Source organism: Babylonia areolata, chromosome 5, assembly GCF_041734735.1.
Source record: "Babylonia areolata isolate BAREFJ2019XMU chromosome 5, ASM4173473v1, whole genome shotgun sequence".
Lineage (NCBI taxonomy): Eukaryota > Metazoa > Mollusca > Gastropoda > Neogastropoda > Buccinidae > Babylonia > Babylonia areolata.
The window spans coordinates 6,439,241-6,459,240 of record NC_134880.1 but is presented as its reverse complement, the minus strand read 5'-3'; the positions used below and the strand labels follow the sequence as shown (position 1 = coordinate 6,459,240).

At 46.6% G+C, this 20,000-nt stretch overlaps 1 protein-coding gene across 2 annotated transcripts in view; it reads left to right on the top strand.

Moving 5' to 3' along the window:
* The first annotated feature begins 9,794 nt into the window (after nt 1-9,794).
* Nucleotides 9,795-20,000, top strand: part of LOC143282337 (uncharacterized) — a 25,062-nt gene continuing 14,856 nt past the window's right edge. For both annotated transcript variants that reach the window (XR_013055238.1, XM_076587943.1), the window contains exon 1: nt 9,795-9,933. The gene's annotated coding sequence lies outside the window, so the exon portion shown is untranslated. The remainder of the gene's footprint in view (nt 9,934-20,000) is intronic.

Here is a 20,000-nt window from a genome sequence, read left to right as displayed (position 1 = left end):
TGTCTTTAGTAAAAAATACTTTATTTAGACTTGGGTTTGGATATGTCTGGTTGCAACAAGGCGTTGGTTGTGAGCAAACATTTTTGTCATTATTTAAGCAAAGAATGAAAGATATATTTATGCAGGGGTGGGACGAGTCAGTAATGTCTAAAGATATATATCATAACTACAGACTGTTTAAAACTGATTTTCAGTGTGAGCAATATTTTGAATATGTGGATAAAAAGTGTTTTAGGGACTGTTTAGTAAAATTACGGCTTGGTTTGCTCCCAATAAACGGATCATTTTTTAGAAGAACATTCAAATGTAATTCAAATTACGCATGTAAACGTTGTAATGTAATCGAAGATGAAAACCATTTTATAAACAATTGTGTCCTTGACAATGACCTGCGGCAAAAACATCTGAACTCTGAAGGTCAATCGTATGTTCACTTGATGAAGAATGGTTCTGTTTACAGTATTCGTAAACTATGCGTTTATATATTTAATGCCCTGAAGATACGACAGGAATTCTGTGACAACAATGATGAAAGTTAGAATTAATTTACAATGCACGAGAAGCACTTTTGTTCTACAGGTTAAGTTAGTACGTATTTTACATTTTGTTGTGGTTGAGTGATCACCATATTGTGTACTTTTGACCTCTTTCTAGGGGCCGGAGGCCCGGAGATTAAAGTTGTGTTCTTGTTCTTGTTCTTTCTCTCTCGGCTCAAACACACACACACAAACACACGCGCGCGCGAGCGCGCGCGCACACACACTCTCTCTCTCTCACTCACTATCTCTCACACATACTCGCTCTTTCTCTCTCGTTCAAACAGACACACACACACACACACACGTACGCGCCCCCCCCCCCCACACACACAATTTCTCTCTCTCTCTCACACACACAGACACACACTTTCTCTCTCTCTCTCTCTCTCTCTCTGTCTCTCTCTGTCTCTCTCTCTCACACACACACAGACACACACAGACACACACGTTCTCTCTCTCTCTCTCTCTCTCTCTCTCACTCTCTCTCTCTCTCTCTCTCTCTCTCTCTCTCTCTCTCACAGACACACAGATACACACGTACATGACCAGTCGATCCCATGCAGTGTCATCAAAGATTGAACATTCTTTCTCCTCACTCCCCCCCCCAACCCCCTTTCAGAGTTTAATGGATCAGTTGTTGTAGAACCGGTCCCCTGCTGAAGCAGTGTTCTGGCACCAGGGACAGATGTTTGCATGTACCTCCTTTCTCTCCCTCTCCCTTCTCCACAGCTTTGTCTGACTGTTCGTCCGTCCGTCAGTCTGTCCGTCTGTCAGTCACACACACAATCACACACAGACACACATTTACACAGACAGAGAGACAGACAGACAGACAGACACACACACACACACACACACACACACACACACAACACATGCACCATTTGTTACATGTTAGATTTTTTGAAACCGTGTGTTATATATTAATTTTCTTCTCTCTCTCTCTCTCTCTCTCTCTCTCCATCATATAAAAGGAAAATATTGTTTTAAATGGGCCTTGTGAAGATTGTGCACGTGTTAAAGAAGTGCTGTTGTGATTGTGCACGTGTTAAAGAAGTGCTGCGGTGATTGTGCGTGTTAAAGAAGTGCTGTGGTGATTGTGCACGTGCTAAGGAAGTGCTGTGGTGATTGTGCACGTGCTAAGGAAGTGTTGTTCTGATTGTGCACGTGCTTAAAAATTGATGTGGTGATTGTGCACGTGCTAAAGAAGTGATGTGGTGATTGTGCATGTGTCAAAGGAGTGCTGTGGTGATTGTGCACGTGCTAAAGAAGTGCTGTGGTGATTGTGCACGTGCTAAAGAAGTGCTGTGGTGATTGTGCACGTGCTAAAGAAGTGCTGTTGTGATTGTTCACGTGCTAAAGAAGAGCTGTGCTGATTGTGCACGTGTCAAAGGAGTGCTGTGGTGATTGTGCACGTGCTAAAGAAGTGCTGTTGTGATTGTTCACGTGGTAAAGAAGAGCTGTGCTGATTGTGCACGTGTCAAAGGAGTGCTGTGGTGATTGTGCACGTGCTAAACAAGAGCTGTGCTGATTGTTTTGTAACATTGCTGGTCCTTCACGCTGATGCCGTGTGGTACGCTGATGACGTGTCCACAGCACAGATCGATGACGTATGTCCTTGCCATGCCTGGTGGTCTGGAACTGTCACAAACCGGTTTCACTGCACTCAGGTCCCTTTCAGCCCTGGCGTTAGGGGAGAGGGGATGTGGGGGGTAGGGGAAATGGAGGGGGGCGGGGGCAGGAGGGGGCGTGTGGGGGTGTGTGGGGAGTGAGTGTGTTGGTGGTGGTTGCTGTGGTGTCGTTCTTGCCTGTCATCGTGTTTTGATCTGCGGGATGAAAATTACATGTTTGTCAAGTTTTGGATCGATTTCGTTTTCTTGCTCATTGTTGTTAAGGTAGACGCCTCGTGTGTGTGTGTTTCGTTCTTTTGCTTTGCGTCTATCCACATCTGTGATTTTTTCGTGCGTGCGTGCGCGCGCGCGCGCGTGTGTGTGTGTGTTGTGTTGTGTGTGTGTGTGTGTGTGTGTGTGTGTGTGAAAAGTGCAATGTTCTCGCTGATTCACGAAGGTAAACGGAGTGAGTCTTGACTTCCTGTGACCCTTTTCTCTGAGTGCCCATGTCCTGATCTGTCAGTACTCACTCCTGTGACCCCTCCCACTGTTTGTTTCAGGCTGCTGAATGATCCTCGCAACCTGCTTCTCTTAAGTCTTGCCGTCACCTCATCTGTCATTTCCACAAACCACTGACAGTTCTCGAAAAGGACCCAACGTCAGAAGCGTTGACCCTTCTTGTCAAAACGAGTCTTCTTATACAACCCACAGTACAGACTTTCATGCGTTAAGATCGTTACACAAGAGACATGGAAAATAGTGAGGTGACCGAAAGCAGTGGACCCTGCCTCAGATCCTGTTTCCACCCCTTCCTGCTGTGAATTGTTAGGACTGACACACTGGACAGTGGATCACGGGGAAAACAAACTCTCCTCAACCCCCATACCACTCACACACACACGCACACACACATCACACACACACACACACGCACGCACACACACACACACACACATACATACACGCACACACACACACACACACATACATACACGCACGCACGCACACACACACACACACGCACGCACACACACACACACACACACGCACACACACATCACACACACACACACACGCACGCACACACACACACACACACATACACACACGCACGCACGCACGCACACACACACACACACAAAGCAGTGATCACAACTGTTCCCGTCCTATTCTCTCTCTCTCTCTCTCTCTCTCTCTCTCTCTCACACACACACACACATCCTGCATCTACCCTTTCCTGTGGTGAACTGTCAGATCACAGCGGACAGTGGTTCACAGGGAAATCTCAAACAATCTCCCTCAATCCCCCAACCCACACCTTCCCTGTATGGACATGTCAGACCGTTAACCCTGCAGTGGCCCACGTAGAACAGATAAATGATGATATGGATACTTATAAAGTGCCTATCCTCGGTCGGAGACCAAGCTCTAAGCGCTTTACAAACACGTAGTCATTTGCTCAACAGGCTGCCTACCTGGGTAGAGCCGACTGACGGCTTTCATTGGGCGCTCATCATTCGTTTCCTGTATCATTCAGGTTCAGTCACGCACACATACACACTCATGCAGACATGTAACATTTTACGTGTATGACCGTTTTCTTCATTTATTCCGCCATTTAGACAGCCTTTCTCCGTTTCAGGGTGTGCATGCTGGGTATGTTCTGTTTCCATAACCCACCGAACGCTGACATGGATTATAGGATCTTTAACATGCGTATTTGATCTTCTGCTTGCGTATACACACAAAAAGGGGGTTCAGACACTAGCAGGCCTGCACATATGTTGACCTGGGAGATCGGAAAAACCCCCACGATTTTCCCACCAGGCGCCGTTATCGAGATTCGTACTCGGGACCCTCAGATTTAAAGTCAACACTTTAACTACTCGGCTGTTGCGCCCGTCAGGACAGATTTTCAGTCCGGCTGTCACTGTACTGGAGTAAAAACCAGCTCCTACAAGTGAAAGCATCCATGTAGATGGTGACAGTATCAGAGCGAAACCAGAGCACTCAGTGAGCAGAGCTTGACGCATTCTGTAACTCCTCAACCTCAACCTCAGGCCCATCGCTACAAAGTAGTCGTTGGGGGAAGCCTGAGGACCGCAGACGCAACCTCCCTTCTCCATCTGTCTCTGTCGGCAGCCGCTGGCAGCAGCTCACGTGTGTGGAGTCCGGTCCATTGTTTGATGTTCTCATGCCAGTTCTTCCGCTGTCTTCCTCTTCTTCTCCCGCCCTCGATGGTGCCTTGCATGATTGTTTTGGACAGGCTGGTGTGTTGAGTGTTGTGTCCAAACCATATCAGCTTGCGTCTCTTCACAGTTGAAAGGAGAGGTTCCTGAGGTAAGTGTAACTGCCACTGCCGAATAAAGGCCTCGGTAAACACGTCACGGTAACGTCATGTAAACATGTAACGTCGACGGACGCAATAGCCCAGTGGTTTAAGCGCTGGGCTTTCAATATGAGTGTCCCGGGTTCGAATCCCGGTAACGGCGCCTGGTGGGTAAAGGGTGGAGATTTTTCCGATCTCCCAGGTCAACACAGGCCGTGCATATCTGCTAGTGCCTGAACCCCCTTCGTGTGTATACGCATGCAGAAGATCAAATACGCACGTTAAAGATCCTGTAACCGATGTCAGTGTTCGGTGGGTTATGGAGACACGAAAATACCCAGCATGCATGAACCACGACAGAGTCATCGGCAGGTTGATGTTGGTCGTGTGTAGCGAAAAGAAGAAGAACGTCATGTATACACGTAACGTCATGTATACACGTAACACCATGTAATCACGTTACGTCATGTATACACGTAGCGCCATGTAAACACGTAATGTCATGTGTACACGTAACGCCATGTAAACACGTAACGTCATGTATACACGTAACGCCATGTAAACACGTTACGTCATGTATACACGTAACGCCATGTAAACACGTAACGTCATGTAAACACGTTACGCCAAGTATACACGTAACGTCATGTAAACACGTTACGCCATATAAACACGTCAGTTACGTCATGTAAACATGTAACCCCATGTCAACACGAAACGTCATGCAAACATATAAACTGAAGTCATGTCAGCAAACACTGTGTAACGTAAACCGACTAATCTATCCCAGACAGCGAACTTAATAATTCACCATTCGTTCCGAAGCGATGACTCTGAATAAAAACAGATTTCCTAAAGCATAAGCGGGAGCACGCCTTAATTCACGCGCTACAGGTTTCCAGCAGTAAATCAGACATGGATATGTGGCCAGTTCCTTTACAGGGGCGACAGACAAGGGCGTTAATTCTGACTGCATATTCATATCATACCCGTGATTAACTACCTTGCCTTGTGCAGAAACTCGTGTTGATGACTGTATCAAATCGCACAGACAGCAAGATATCGGGGCATGGTCATTGTGTTGAATGACGTCAATACACTTGCTCCCGACAGGGGTGTAGGGGTAGGGGGACAGTGGGGGGTGGGGGGGGACAGGGGGGGGGGGGGGGAGTGAGGGGATGGGGTGTAAGTGGGGTGTATTGACGCATAAACCATTAATGATGTTCTGTTTACCAAATAAAACGTTGCTGTATATTGCGGCGACGCGGTACTTGTAATTGTAGGGTTTGGGTCAGTAATAGAACGCCTGTTACGCTCGGGTAGCGGGTCTTTCTTGATGTAGAAGGTTGAGTGATATAATACTGAGCTCTACAAACCGAATCTTAGTCAAATTTGAGACTTCACTAATAACAACATACCATTTTTGTTGATCACACGCATTCGCGAAAATACAAAAACAGTGCCTTTTTTTTAAACCATACCCTGATATATTCATATTGTAATTCATTTTTGGCAGGCAAATTGATCAAACTTTCAGGAAATGACCCCTCCCCCACCCCTCCGCCGGGGCAATTGGGGGTTATAGTCACCTGAAGGTCTACTTCTTTTTGTTCTTCTTTTTGACTCACTTGTGCACACACACACACACACACACACACACACACACACACACACACACACACACAACACACACACACACAAACAAGAAAAGTGGGTCTATGTAATGACACGGCCCCATTAAGTCGATCAATGAACAAGACACGGCCCCATTTAATCAATCAATGAACAGGACACAACCCCTTCAGTCAATCAACAAACAGGACATAACCCCATTCAGTCAATCAATGATCGGGACATAACCCCTTCAGTCAATCAATGAACAGGACATAACCCCATTCAGTCAATCAATGAACAGGACATAACCCCATTCAGTCAATCAATGAACAGGACATAACCCCTTCAGTCAATCAATGATCAGGACACAACATCATTCAGTCAATCAATGAACAGGACATAACCCCTTCAGTCAATCAATGAACAGGACATAACCCCATTCAGTCAATCAATGAACAAGACACAACACCATTCAGTCAATCAATGAACAAGACACAAAACCATTCAGTCAATCAATGATCAGGACACAACACCATTCAGTCAATCAATGAACAGGACACAACCCCTTCAGTCAATCAATGAAAGGACATAGCCCCATTCAGTCAATCAATGAACAAGACACAACACCATTCAGTCAATCAATGAACAAGACACAAAACCATTCAGTCAATCAATGAACAAGACACAAAACCATTCAGTCAATCAATGAACAAGACACAACCCCATTCAGTCAATCAATGAACAGGACATAACCCCATTCAGTCAATCAATGAACAGGACATAACCCCATTCAGTCAATCAATGAACAAGACACAACATCATTCAGTCAATCAATGAACAGGACACAACGCCATTCAGTCAATCAATGAACAAGACACAAAACCATTCAATCAATGAACAAGACACAACCCCATTCAGTCAATCAATGAACAGGACACAACCCCATTCAGTCAATCAATGAACAGGACATAACCCCTTCAGTCAATCAATGAACAGGACATAACCCCATTCAGTCAATCAATGAACAGGACACAACCCCATTCAGTCAATCAATGAACAGGACACAACGCCATTCAGTCAATCAATGAACAGGACACAACCCCATTCAGTCAATCAATAAACAGGACATAACCCCATTCAGTCAATCAATGATCGGGACATAACCCCATTCAGTCAATCAATGAACAGGACACAACGCCATTCAGTCAATCAATGAACAGGACACAACACCATTCAGTCAATCAATGAACAGGACACAGCCCCATTCAGTCAATCAATAAACAGGACATAACCCCATTCAGTCAATCAATGATCGGGACATAACCCCATTCAGTCAATCAATGAACAGGACACAACGCCATTCAGTCAATCAATGAACAGGACACAACACCATTCAGTCAATCAATGATCAGGACACAACACCATTCAGTCAATCAATGCTCAGGACACAAAACCATTCAGTCAATCAATGAACAGGACATAACCCCATTCAGTCAATCAATGATCGGGACATAACCCCATTCAGTCAATCAATGATCGGGACATTACCCCATTCAGTCAATCAATGATCAGGACACAACACCATTCAGTCAATCAATGATCATCACAAAGCCCCATTCAGTCAATTAATGAACAAGATAAAAGTCCCATTTGGTGTGGTAAGGAAGGACTTATGTAGACAGTTCTAACAAGTGGGGAGGTGTGGTAAAGAAGGACTTCTGTAGACAGTTCTAACCAGTGGGGAGGTGTGGTAAAGAAGGACTTATGTAGACAGTTCTAACAAGTGGAGAGGTGTGGTGAGGTGGGACTTATGTAGACAGTTCTAACCAGTAGGGAGGTGTGGTGCGGAAGGATTTATGTAGACAGTTCTAACAAGTGGAGAGATGTGGTGAGGAAGGACTTATGTAGACAGTTCTAACAAGTGGAGAGGTGTGGTGAGGAAGGACTTATGTAGACAGTTCTAACAAGTGGAGAGGTGTGGTGAGGAAGGACTTGTGTAGACAGTTCTAACAAGTGGAGATGTGTGGTGAGGAAGGACTTATGTAGACAGTTCTAACAAGTGGAGAGGTGTGGTAAAGAAGGACTTATGTAGACAGTTCTAACAAGTGGGGAGGTGTGGTGAGGAAGGACTTATGTAGACAGTTCTAACAAGTGGGGAGGTGTGATGAGGAAGGACTTATGTAGACAGTTCTAACAAGTGGAGAGGTGTGGTGAGGAAGGACTTATGTAGACAGTTATAACAAGTGGAGAGGTGTGGTGAGGAAGGACTTATGTAGACAGTTCTAACAAGTGGAGATGTGTGGTGAGGAAGGACTTATGTAGACAGTTCTAACAAGTGGAGAGGTGTGGTGAGGAAGGACTTATGTAGACAGTTCTAACCAGTAAGGAGGTGTGGTGAGGTGGGACTTATGTAGACAGTTCTAACCAGTAAGGAGGTGTGGTGAGGTGGGACTTATGTAGACAGTTCTAACAAGTGGGGAGGTGTGGTGAAGAAGGACTTATGTAGACAGCTCTAACAAGTGGAGAGGTGTTGTAAAGGAGGACTTATGTAGACAGTTCTAACCAGTAAGGAGGTGTGGTGAGGTGGGACTTATGTAGACAATTCTAACCAGTAAGGTGTGGTGAGGTGGGACTTATGTAGACAGTTCTAACCAGTAAGGAGGTGTGGTGAGGTGGGACTTATGTAGACAGTTCTAACCAGTAAGGAGGTGTGGTGAGGTGGGACTTATGTAGACAGTTCTAACCAGTAAGGAGGTGTGGTGAGGTGGGACTTATGTAGACAGTTCTAACCAGTAAGGAGGTGTGGTGCGGAAGGATTTATGTAGACAGTTCTAACAAGTGGAGAGGTGTGGTGAGGTGGGACTTATGTAGACAGTTCTAACCAGTAAGGAGGTGTGGTGAGGTGGGACTTATGTAGACAGTTCTAACCAGTAAGGAGATGTGGTGAGGTGAGACTTATGTAGACAGTTCTAACAAGTGGAGAGGTGTGGTGAGGAAGGACTTAGTAGACAGTTCTAACTAGTAAGGAGGTGTGGTGAGGTGGGACTTATGTAGACAGTTCTAACCAGTAAGGAGGTGTGGTGAGGTGGGACTTATGTAGACAGTTCTAACAAGTGGGGAGGTGTGGTAAAGAAGGACTTATGTAGACAGCTCTAACAAGTGGAGAGGTGTTGTAAAGGAGGACTTATGTAGACAGTTCTAACCAGTAAGGAGGTGTGGTGAGGTGGGACTTATGTAGACAATTCTAACCAGTAAGGTGTGGTGAGGTGGGACTTATGTAGACAGTTCTAACAAGTGGACAGGTGTGTATGAAGACAATTACTACTAGTGGGAGAGGTGTGATAGGGTGGGGCTTATGTAGACAGTTCTAACAAGTGGACAGGTGTGTATGAAGACAATTACTACAAGTGGGAGAGGTGTGATAGGGTGGGGCTTATGTAGACAGTTCTAACAAGTGGACAGGTGTGTATGAAGACAATTACTACTAGTGGGAGAGGTGTGATAGGGTGGGGCTTATGTAGACAGTCCTCGCAAGTGGGGAGGTGTGGTATGCAGACAGTTCTACCAAGCGAGGAGTGTGGCTGCCAGTGTTTATATGTGCAGGTCGTTGGGGGTAACCAGTCAGCGGGGCTGGCTGGCTGAAACAGGTGTGTGTGTGTGTGTGTGTGTGTGTGGTGTGCGTGGTGTGTGGTGTGTGTGTTAGTAACTGTCCATTCAGTGGCTCAGACAGCCAGCCGGTCTCAGTGTGTATGTATGTGTGTGTGTGTGTGAACCAGCACTCTCTGCTTCAGCACGGCGCTTTTTCTGTCTGTGGAATGATTGGAGGTTTTCGTGATGATAGGTGAGTGTGTTGGCATTTCTCTCTGTCTCTGTATCTCTCTGTCTCAGTCTCGGGTTCTGTCTCTCTGTCTGTCTCTCTCCCTTTCTTTCTTTCTCCGCCCCCCCTCTCTCTCTCTTATTTTGTTCGCTTTTTCCATGTTTAAAAAAAAAGAAGTTTACTAGCACCATGATTGTGTGTGTGTGTGTGTGTGTGTGTGTGTGTGTGTGTGTGTGTGTGTGTTATTAACACCATGTTTTGATTTTGTTAGTCTTGTGTAGTGTAGGTTCAGGGCGGGGACTGGATGTAAAAAAAAAAAAGCACACCAGTACTCATCTTTTATTCTTGAAAAAAATTTTTTTTGTCTTGTCTTGTCTTTTCTCTCTCTCTCTCATGCATTCTTTGGTTGTTGCCAAGTGCGTGTGGAAATGATGGTGTGGAAAGTAAATAACTTCATAAATTCCCGACTGAGAAATATGATAACACATCTTCATTTTTGGGGATGTACTCTTGTCATCAACACAAAGAGTCGTTGGATAATTTTCAGTGCTACCTGTCTGTAAACAGTCTTTCAAAGGGAGAAGAACTCTGACGTCATGACGTTGAAACAGTCGTTGTACCTGATCCACCTGTGGTGTCTGTCATTACAAACTGGGGGCCTGTGTTATCTCAAGGTATGACAACACGAGGGAAAGTTAACCCTTCCGTAGAAAGTGTTCTTTTATTGGCACAGGTCATCGTCATCAACGAACGCGGCCTGTTCTTTGCGGAATGGAGAAAACAGATCATATGTTTGTGTCCATTATGCAAGAAGTATGACCAGCAGACAAACCGTCGGTCAAACATGCAAACAATTGTACAGAGATACAGACACACGAGACAGATGTCAAACATGCAAACAATCAGTTATACTGACAGACACACGGTCAAACAAGCAGACAGGTGCACAGACACAGAGACAGAGATGGAGAGAAAAACACACATGTCGTGATGAAAGAAACACAACACAACACACACACACACACACACACACACACACACACACACACACACACACACACACACACACTCTCTCTCTCTCTCTCTCTCTGTCTCTCTCTCACACACACAGACACACACACAGACACACACACACACACACACACACACTCTCTCTCTCTCTCTCACACACACACACACATACACACACACACACAGAGACACACACACACACACACACACACACACACACACACACACACAGACACACACACACACACACACACACACACACACACTAACCGTTGCGGTGACATACTCACAGACAGACAGAAATACCTACATGCACACACACACACACGTACACACAGAGAAACTAACACATACGTGCATGTACACGCGCACACACACTATTAGAGAGAGCGAGAGCGAGAGGGAGCGTGTGCATATTTGTTCGTTCTTTCCCTTTCTTTCCTTTTGACGTGGGGAATTGCTGAACTCTTTCTGTTCATTATCCTTTCCTCCTTTCTTTCCTTTTGACGTGGGGAATTGCTGAACTCTTTCTGTTCATTATCCTTTCCTCCTTTCTTTCCTTTTGACGTGGGGAATTGCTGAACTCTTTCTGTTCATCATGCTTTCCTGTTCTTCTTTCTTTCCTTTTGACGTGGGGAATTGCTGAACTCTTTCTTTCTGTTCATCATGCTTTCCTGTTCTCCTTTCTTTCCTTTTGACGTGGGGAATTGCTGAACTCTTTCTTTCTGTTCATCATGGTTTCCTGTTCTCCTTTCTTTCCTTTTGACGTGGGGAATTGCTGAACTCTTTCTGTTCATCATGCTTTCCTGTTCTCCTTTCTTTCCTTTTGACGTGGGGAATTGCTAAACTCTTTCTGTTCATTATCCTTTCCTGTTGGCCTTTCTTTCCTTTTGACGTGGGGAATTGCTAAACTCTTTCTGTTCATCATGCTTTCCTGTTCTCCTTTCTTTCCTTTTGACGTGGGGAATTGCTAAACTCTTTCTGTTCATCATGCTTTCCTGTTCTCCTTTCTTTCCTTTTGACGTGGGGAATTGCTAAACTCTTTCTGTTCATCATCCTTTCCTGTTATCTTTTCTTTCTTTCCACCACGCCCAGACACCTTATTCTCTTGCTTTCAATAATTCATTCTTGTTATCTCATTATTGTTGTTGTTGTTGTCTTCTTCTTCGTCTTCCAGCCAACCAACCAACTAACCAACCAACCAACTATTTCGAGTAGATTCACATGAAACATAATTATTGACAACTTTAACAAGGTTCTGCTTCAGTATGTGGGAATGATGGTGACGACTGTTGTATCAGCAGTGGTAAAAAGAAAAACAAACAAAAAACACCACCACCACCACCAAATCTTGAATTATATCGGGGATGGGATGTGGGTGTGGGGGTGGGTATGAGGGATTCATCTCAATGTAAGCTTCCATCGTCAATGTCATTGTCATCGTTATCATTCAGTTCATTTTGTCAGTATCACCAAGTCCTCCACAGTGCCCACCCCCCCCTCCCCCCACCACGCCCCTCTCCCCGCCCCTCTCCAAAAAAACCCGACCAACCAACCAAAGAAAACAGCAAACAAAGAAACAAAAAACTGCAGAGGTGATGCCAGCAGGACGGCACGAAGTGTGTGTCATGGAATCGTGGAGGTGTGTGTCATGGAATCGTGGAGGTGTGTGTCATGGAATCGTGGAAGAATGTGTCATGGAATCATGGAGGTGTGTGTCATGGAATCGTGGAGGTGTGTGTGTCATGGAATCATGGAGGTGTGTGTGTCATGGAATCGTGGAGGTGTGTGTCATGGAATCGTTGGGGTGTGCGTCATGGAATCATGGAGGTGTGTGTGTCATGCAATCGTGAAAGAGTGTGTCATGGAATCGTGGAGGTGTGTGTCATGGAATCGTGAAAGAGTGTGTCATGGAATCATGGAAGAATGTGCCATGGAATCGTGGAAGAGTGTGTCATGGAATCGTGGAGGTGTGTGTCATGGAATCGTGAAAGAGTGTGTCATGGAATCGTGGAGGTGTGTGTCATGGAATCGTGAAAGAGTGTGTCATGGAATCGTGAAAGAGTGTGTCATGGAATCGTTGGGGTGTGTGTCATGGAATCATGGAGGTGTGTGTGACATGCAATCGTGAAAGAGTGTGTCATGGAATCGTGGAAGAATGTGTCATGGATTCGTGAAAGAATGCGTCATGGAATCATGGAGGTGTGTGTCATGGAATCGTGGAGGTGTGTGTCATGGAATCGTTGGGGTGTGTGTCATGGAATCATGGAGGTGTGTGTGTCATGGAATCGTGGAAGAATATGTCATGGAATCGTGGAGGTGTGTGTCATGGAATCGTGTAAGAGTGTCTCATGGAATCGTGGAAGAATGTGATATAGAATCGTGAAAGAGTGTGTCATGGAATCGTGAAAGAGTGTGTCATGGAATCGTGTAAGAGTGTGTCACGGAACCGTGCCATGAAAGAGCGTGTCATGGAATCATGGTGTCATGGAACCCAAGCGGACACTTTATCCATTGTGAAAAACCTTGAAAATATATCACAGAACTTAGGTGGACATTGTGACCATTGTGAAAGCATGGGCAACATCATGGAATCCTAGCGGACTCTTTACCCAATGGTCAGTGAAAGCCTGGACAAATTCCTGGAATCCAAGTGGACTCACTACCCACGGTAAAAGCCTGGACAATCAACAACGAACCCAAGAGAAGAATTCACGGATCATTTCATTATGATGTTTCTTTCCGCTCGAGTGTTTGAACGGACTGTCTTCCAAGCGTGAAAAAAATATCCGATCCACCGTGTTCCGGTTCAGTGAGCAAAAGTCACGGATGGACAGATGTCTGTTTATCTACCTCTGTGTTTTTACTTTTTGTTCTGTTAGACGTTCAGACTGACCCTTTGCCATGATGGTCAGGTGGTCGGTCTTCCCTGACCGGTGTGAATGCTGTCTTTGCATCAAGAAACCGACAGGTAATCGTTCTCCATCTCTGTCCGGTATCACGAAATCAGGCATTTATCTGAAAGATCGTCCTGTGAGGAGAAACTCTTTTTCCTCCTCCTCCTTCTTCTTCTCAATCATCATCATCATCATCATCATCATCTTCTTCTTCTTCTTAATCATCATCATCATCATAATCATCATCATCTTCTTCTTATTGGTGTGTGTGTGTGTGTGTGTGTGTGTGTGTGTGTGTGTGTGTGTGTGAGAGAGAGAGAGAGAGAGAGAGAGAGAGTGTGTTGGGCGGAGGGGTACATGAGGTTTCTGATCTCACCCAGCCAGCCTAGCCGACTGGCCAGTTCATGACAAGAGATCTGGATTGTGTTTAGAATCTTCCCCAAACCCACAATGGAGCTTTGGCTGCTGCCAGTACACGGAAAATGGCTGCCTAACAAAAGGAGGAACGAGATGGACATGTTCAACTGAGCCGTTCATTGGTCAAAAGCATTGAAACCTGGTGTGTCGGTATGGTGAAGAATCGAATATGAGAGAGACTCACTCAGAGAGAGAGAGGGGGGGAGAGAGAGGGAGAGAGAGAGGGGGGAGAGAGATAGAGAGGGAGAGAGAAGAGAGAGAGGGAAAGAGAGGGAGGGAGAGAGAGGGAAAGGGAGAGAGAGTTGGAGAGAGAGAAGGAGAGAGGGAGAGAGGGTGAGAGAGAGAGGGACAGCGAGAGAGAGGGGGAAAGAGAGAGGGAGAGGGGGAGAGAGAGAGGGGGGGGAGAGGGATAGAGAGAGAGGGGGAGAGAGAGAGGGAGGGAGAGAGAGAGGGAGAGGGAGGGAGAGAGAGATCTCTAAGGGAGAGAGAGAGGGAGAGAGAGAAAGAGAGAGGAGGAGGAGGAGGAGGAGGAGAGATAGAGAAAGAGAGAGAGAGAGAGAGGGGGGGGGGGGGGATCGCTTTGTGGGGCAGTATTTCAAACAAATGAGGTTCGTTTTAACTGTCTACCTCAGACGCATTGACACCACCTTTTGTCAAACCGGTCAACACGCTTGAAGGTGTTTGAATTGCCATTGATTGACACTGCCCTTATCAAAACGGGAAACTGATCATGCTTGAAGGTGTTTGAAATGGGATATTTCGCTTGAGCAGTCTATCGCCAAGTGTTCACAGGCCGTCTATGTCATGTCTGTGTCATGTATATGTCACGTCTGTGTCATGTCAGTGTCATGTATATATTACGTCTGTGTCATGTATACGTCACGTCTGTGTCATGTCTGTGTCATGTCTGTCAGATCTGTGTCATGTTCGGTCACGCCTGTGTCATGTCTGTGTCACGTGTGTTTCACGTCGGTGTCACATCTTGTCATGTCTGTTTCACGCCTGTGTCATGTCTGTCATGACTGTGTCATGTCTATGTCATGTATGTCACGTGTGTTTCACGTCTGTGTCATGTCTGCGTCACGTCTGTGTCACGTCTGTGTCATGTGTGTTTCACGTCTGTGTCATGCTTGTGTCACGTCTGTGTCATGCTTGTGTCACGTCTGTGTCGCACTTATGCCATGTCTGTCACGCCCGTGTCATGTCTGTGTCAATCATGTGTCACGTATAAAAGCTCAGCATGATCCCTCCGATGTGTTTCACAACACACGTCTTCCCTTCACCTCTCAGTGTCTGTTCACTCAGCCAGACACACTGTGACATGACACCAACACCTCAGTGTCTGTTCACTCAGCCAGTCACACTGTGACATGACACCAACACCTCAGTGTCTGTTCACTCAGCCAGACACACTGTGACATGACACCAACACCTCAGTGTCTGTTCACTCAGCCAGACACACTGTGACATGACACCAACACCTCAGTGTCTGTTCACTCAGCCAGACTCACTGTGACATGACACCAACACCTCAGTGTCTGTTCACTCAGCCAGACACACTGTGACATGACACCAACACCTCAGTGTCTGTTCACTCAGCCACACTGTGACATGACACCAACACCTCAGTGTCTGTTCACTCAGCCAGACACACTGTGACATGACACCAACACCTCAGTGTCTGTTCACTCAGCCAGACACACTGTGACATGACACCAACACCTCAGTGTCTGTTCACTCAGCCACACTGTGACATGACACCAACACCTCAGTGTCTGTTCACTCAGCCAGTCACACTGTGACATGACACCAACACCTCAGTGTCTGTTCACTCAGCCAGACACACTGTGACATGACAACAACACCTCAGTGTCTGTTCACTCAGCCAGACACACTGTGACATGACACCAACACCTCAGTGTCTGTTCACTCAGCCAGACACACTGTGACATGACACCAACACCTCAGTGTCTGTTCACTCAGTCAGTCACACTGTGACATGACACCAACACCTCAGTGTCTGTTCACTCAGCCACACTGTGACATGACACCAACACCTCAGTGTCTGTTCACTCAGCCAGACACACTGTGACATGACACCAACACCTCAGTGTCTGTTCACTCAGTCAGTCACACTGTGACATGACACCAACACCTCAGTGTCTGTTCACTCAGCCAGACACACTGTGACATGACACCAACACCTCAGTGTCTGTTCACTCAGCCACACTGTGACATGACACCAACACCTCAGTGTCTGTTCACTCAGCCAGACACACTGTGACATGACACCAACACCTCAGTGTCTGTTCACTCAGCCAGACACACTGTGACATGACACCAACACCTCAGTGTCTGTTCACTCAGCCAGTCACACTGTGACATGACACCAACACCTCAGTGTCTGTTCACTCAGCCAGACACACTGTGACATGACACCAACACCTCAGTGTCTGTTCACTCAGTCAGTCACACTGTGACATGACACCAACACCTCAGTGTCTGTTCACTCAGTCAGTCACACTGTGACATGACACCAACACCTCAGTGTCTGTTCACTCAGCCAGACACACTGTGACATGACACCAACACCTCAGTGTCTGTTCACTCAGCCACACTGTGACATGACACCAACACCTCAGTGTCTGTTCACTCAGCCAGACACACTGTGACATGACACCAACACCTCAGTGTCTGTTCACTCAGCCACACTGTGACATGACACCAACACCTCAGTGTCTGTTCACTCAGCCACACTGTGACATGACACCAACACCTCAGTGTCTGTTCACTCAGCCACACTGTGACATGACACCAACACCTCAGTGTCTGTTCACTCAGCCACACTGTGACATGACACCAACACCTCAGTGTCTGTTCACTCAGCCAGACACACTGTGACATGACACCAACACCTCAGTGTCTGTTCACTCAGCCAGTCACACTGTGACATGACACCAACACCTCAGTGTCTGTTCACTCAGCCAGTCACACTGTGACATGACACCAACACCTCAGTGTCTGTTCACTCAGCCAGACACACTGTGACATGACACCAACACCTCAGTGTCTGTTCACTCAGCCAGTCACACTGTGACATGACACCAACACCTCAGTGTCTGTTCACTCAGCCACACTGTGACATGACACCAACACCTCAGTGTCTGTTCACTCAGCCAGTCACACTGTGACATGACACCAACACCTCAGTGTCTGTTCACTCAGCCACACTGTGACATGACACCAACACCTCAGTGTCTGTTCACTCAGCCAGACACACTGTGACATGACACCAACACCTCAGTGTCTGTTCACTCAGCCACACTGTGACATGACACCAACACCTCAGTGTCTGTTCACTCAGCCACACTGTGACATGACACCAACACCTCAGTGTCTGTTCACTCAGCCACACTGTGACATGACACCAACACCTCAGTGTCTGTTCACTCAGCCACACTGTGACATGACACCAACACCTCAGTGTCTGTTCACTCAGCCACACTGTGACATGACACCAACACCTCAGTGTCTGTTCACTCAGCCACACTGTGACATGACACCAACACCTCAGTGTCTGTTCACTCAGCCAGTCATACAGAACACTGAGCATTCGTCATCTACGTCATCGTCATTTTTTAAAATTTTTTTATCACGATCGTCCTTATCGTTGTTGTCGTTCTCATTACCATTGTCGTCGTCATCTTCTTCTTCCTCCTCATCCATTTTCCCCATCATTTTCTCCCACACCTTCACTAGGTCTGTGCGTTCACTAGGTCTGTGCGTTCACTAGGTCTACACCTTCACTAGGTCTGTGCGTTCACTAGGTCTACACCTTCACTAGGTCTGTGCGTTCACTAGGTCTACACCTTCACTAGGTCTATACCTTCACTAGGTCTACACCTTCACTAGGTCTACACCTTTACTAGGTCTGTGCGTTCACTAGGTCTATACCTTCACTAGGTCTACACCTTCACTAGGTCTACACCTTTACTAGGTCTGTGCGTTCACTAGGTCTATACCTTCACTAGGTCTACACCTTCACTAGGTCTATACCTTCACTAGGTCTATACCTTCACTAGGTCTGTGCGTTCACTAGGTCTATACCTTCACTAGGTCTATGCGTTCACTAGGTCTACACCTTCACTAGGTCTATACCTTCACTAGGTCTACACCTTCACTAGGTCTACACCTTCACTAGGTCTATACCTTCACTAGGTCTGTGCGTTCACTAGGTCTATACCTTCACTAGGTCTATACCTTCACTAGGTCTACACCTTCACTAGGTCTATACCTTCACCAGGTAAACACCTTCAACACCTCCACCAGGTCAACACCTCAACTAGGTCAACACTTCCACAAGGTCAACACCTCCACTACGTTAACACACCCACCACGTCAACATATCCACCACGTCAACACATCCACCACGCCAACATATCCACCACGTCAACACATCCACCAGGTCAACATATCCACCACGTCAACACATCCACCAGGTCAACATACCCACCACGTCAACACATCCACCAGGTCAACACATCCACCACGTCAACACATCCACTAGGTCACCTCCACTAGGTCAACACCTCCATTAGGTCAACACCTCCACCTCTTTCAGACCATGTTTTCCTCCCCCACCGCCCCTCCTCTTGTGTAATTCATGACATGAACAAACGGACATATATGCAAATGGACAGATATGCAAATGGACAGGTTAGATATAAAATACACAAATGAATAATCCACCGGTCTGAAAAACGCTGTTGACAACTAACACCTGTATACGTCAAATTATGAGAACCCCACGATATTGCCGGGATCGAACCTAAAGGTACCAATCAGTTGACGACGGCCTTACCATGGCCTTACGATTGACAGTGACAGAACCTTAGGTAGCAATCAACGACCATGGCCTTACCATTAACAGTGACAGAACCTTAGGTAACAGGTAACAATCAATGACCATGGCCTTATCATTAACAGTGACAACAATGTGATTACCTGGCAGATCATCAAGGTTTTGATCCGTTCATGAGCCAGTGACTTTCACACCACAAAGCATATGCTGCGGTTTTCTGCCGATGTCAAAGGGTGGCCAAGACGGACTTGGAAAAAAGTCCTGTTCTTCCCACTCTTCACTGCATCATCCAGTTTGTCTTTACTTAGCTGTGTGTCACAGCGTGGGCTGCTGGCTGTCAGCTGAAGACAGCCATCCCTCGCCATGTGAAGACAGCCATCCATCATCCCCCGCAACGTGAATACAGTCATCCCTCACAACGTGAAGACAGCCATCCCTTCACCCCTTACAACGTGAAGAGAGTCATCCCTCATAACGTGAAGACAGCCATCCCTCACAACGTGAAGACAGCCATCCCTTCATCCCTCATAACGTGAAGACAGCCATCCCTTCATCCCTCATAACGTGAAGACAGTCATCCCTCACAACGTGAAGACAGCCATCCCTCATCCCTCACAACGTGAAGACAGTCACCCCTCATCCCTCACAACGTGAAGACAGCCCCTCACAACGTGAAGACAGCCATCCCTCACAACGTGAAGACATCATCCCTCACAACGTGAAGAGAGTCATCCCTCATAACGTGAAGACAGCCATCCCTCATCCCTCACAACGTGAAGACAGTCATCCCTCACAACGTGAAGACAGCCATCCCTCATCCCTCACAACGTGAAGACAGTCATCCCTCACAACGTGAAGACAGCCATCCCTTCACCCCTCACAACGTGAAGAGAGTCATCCCTCAT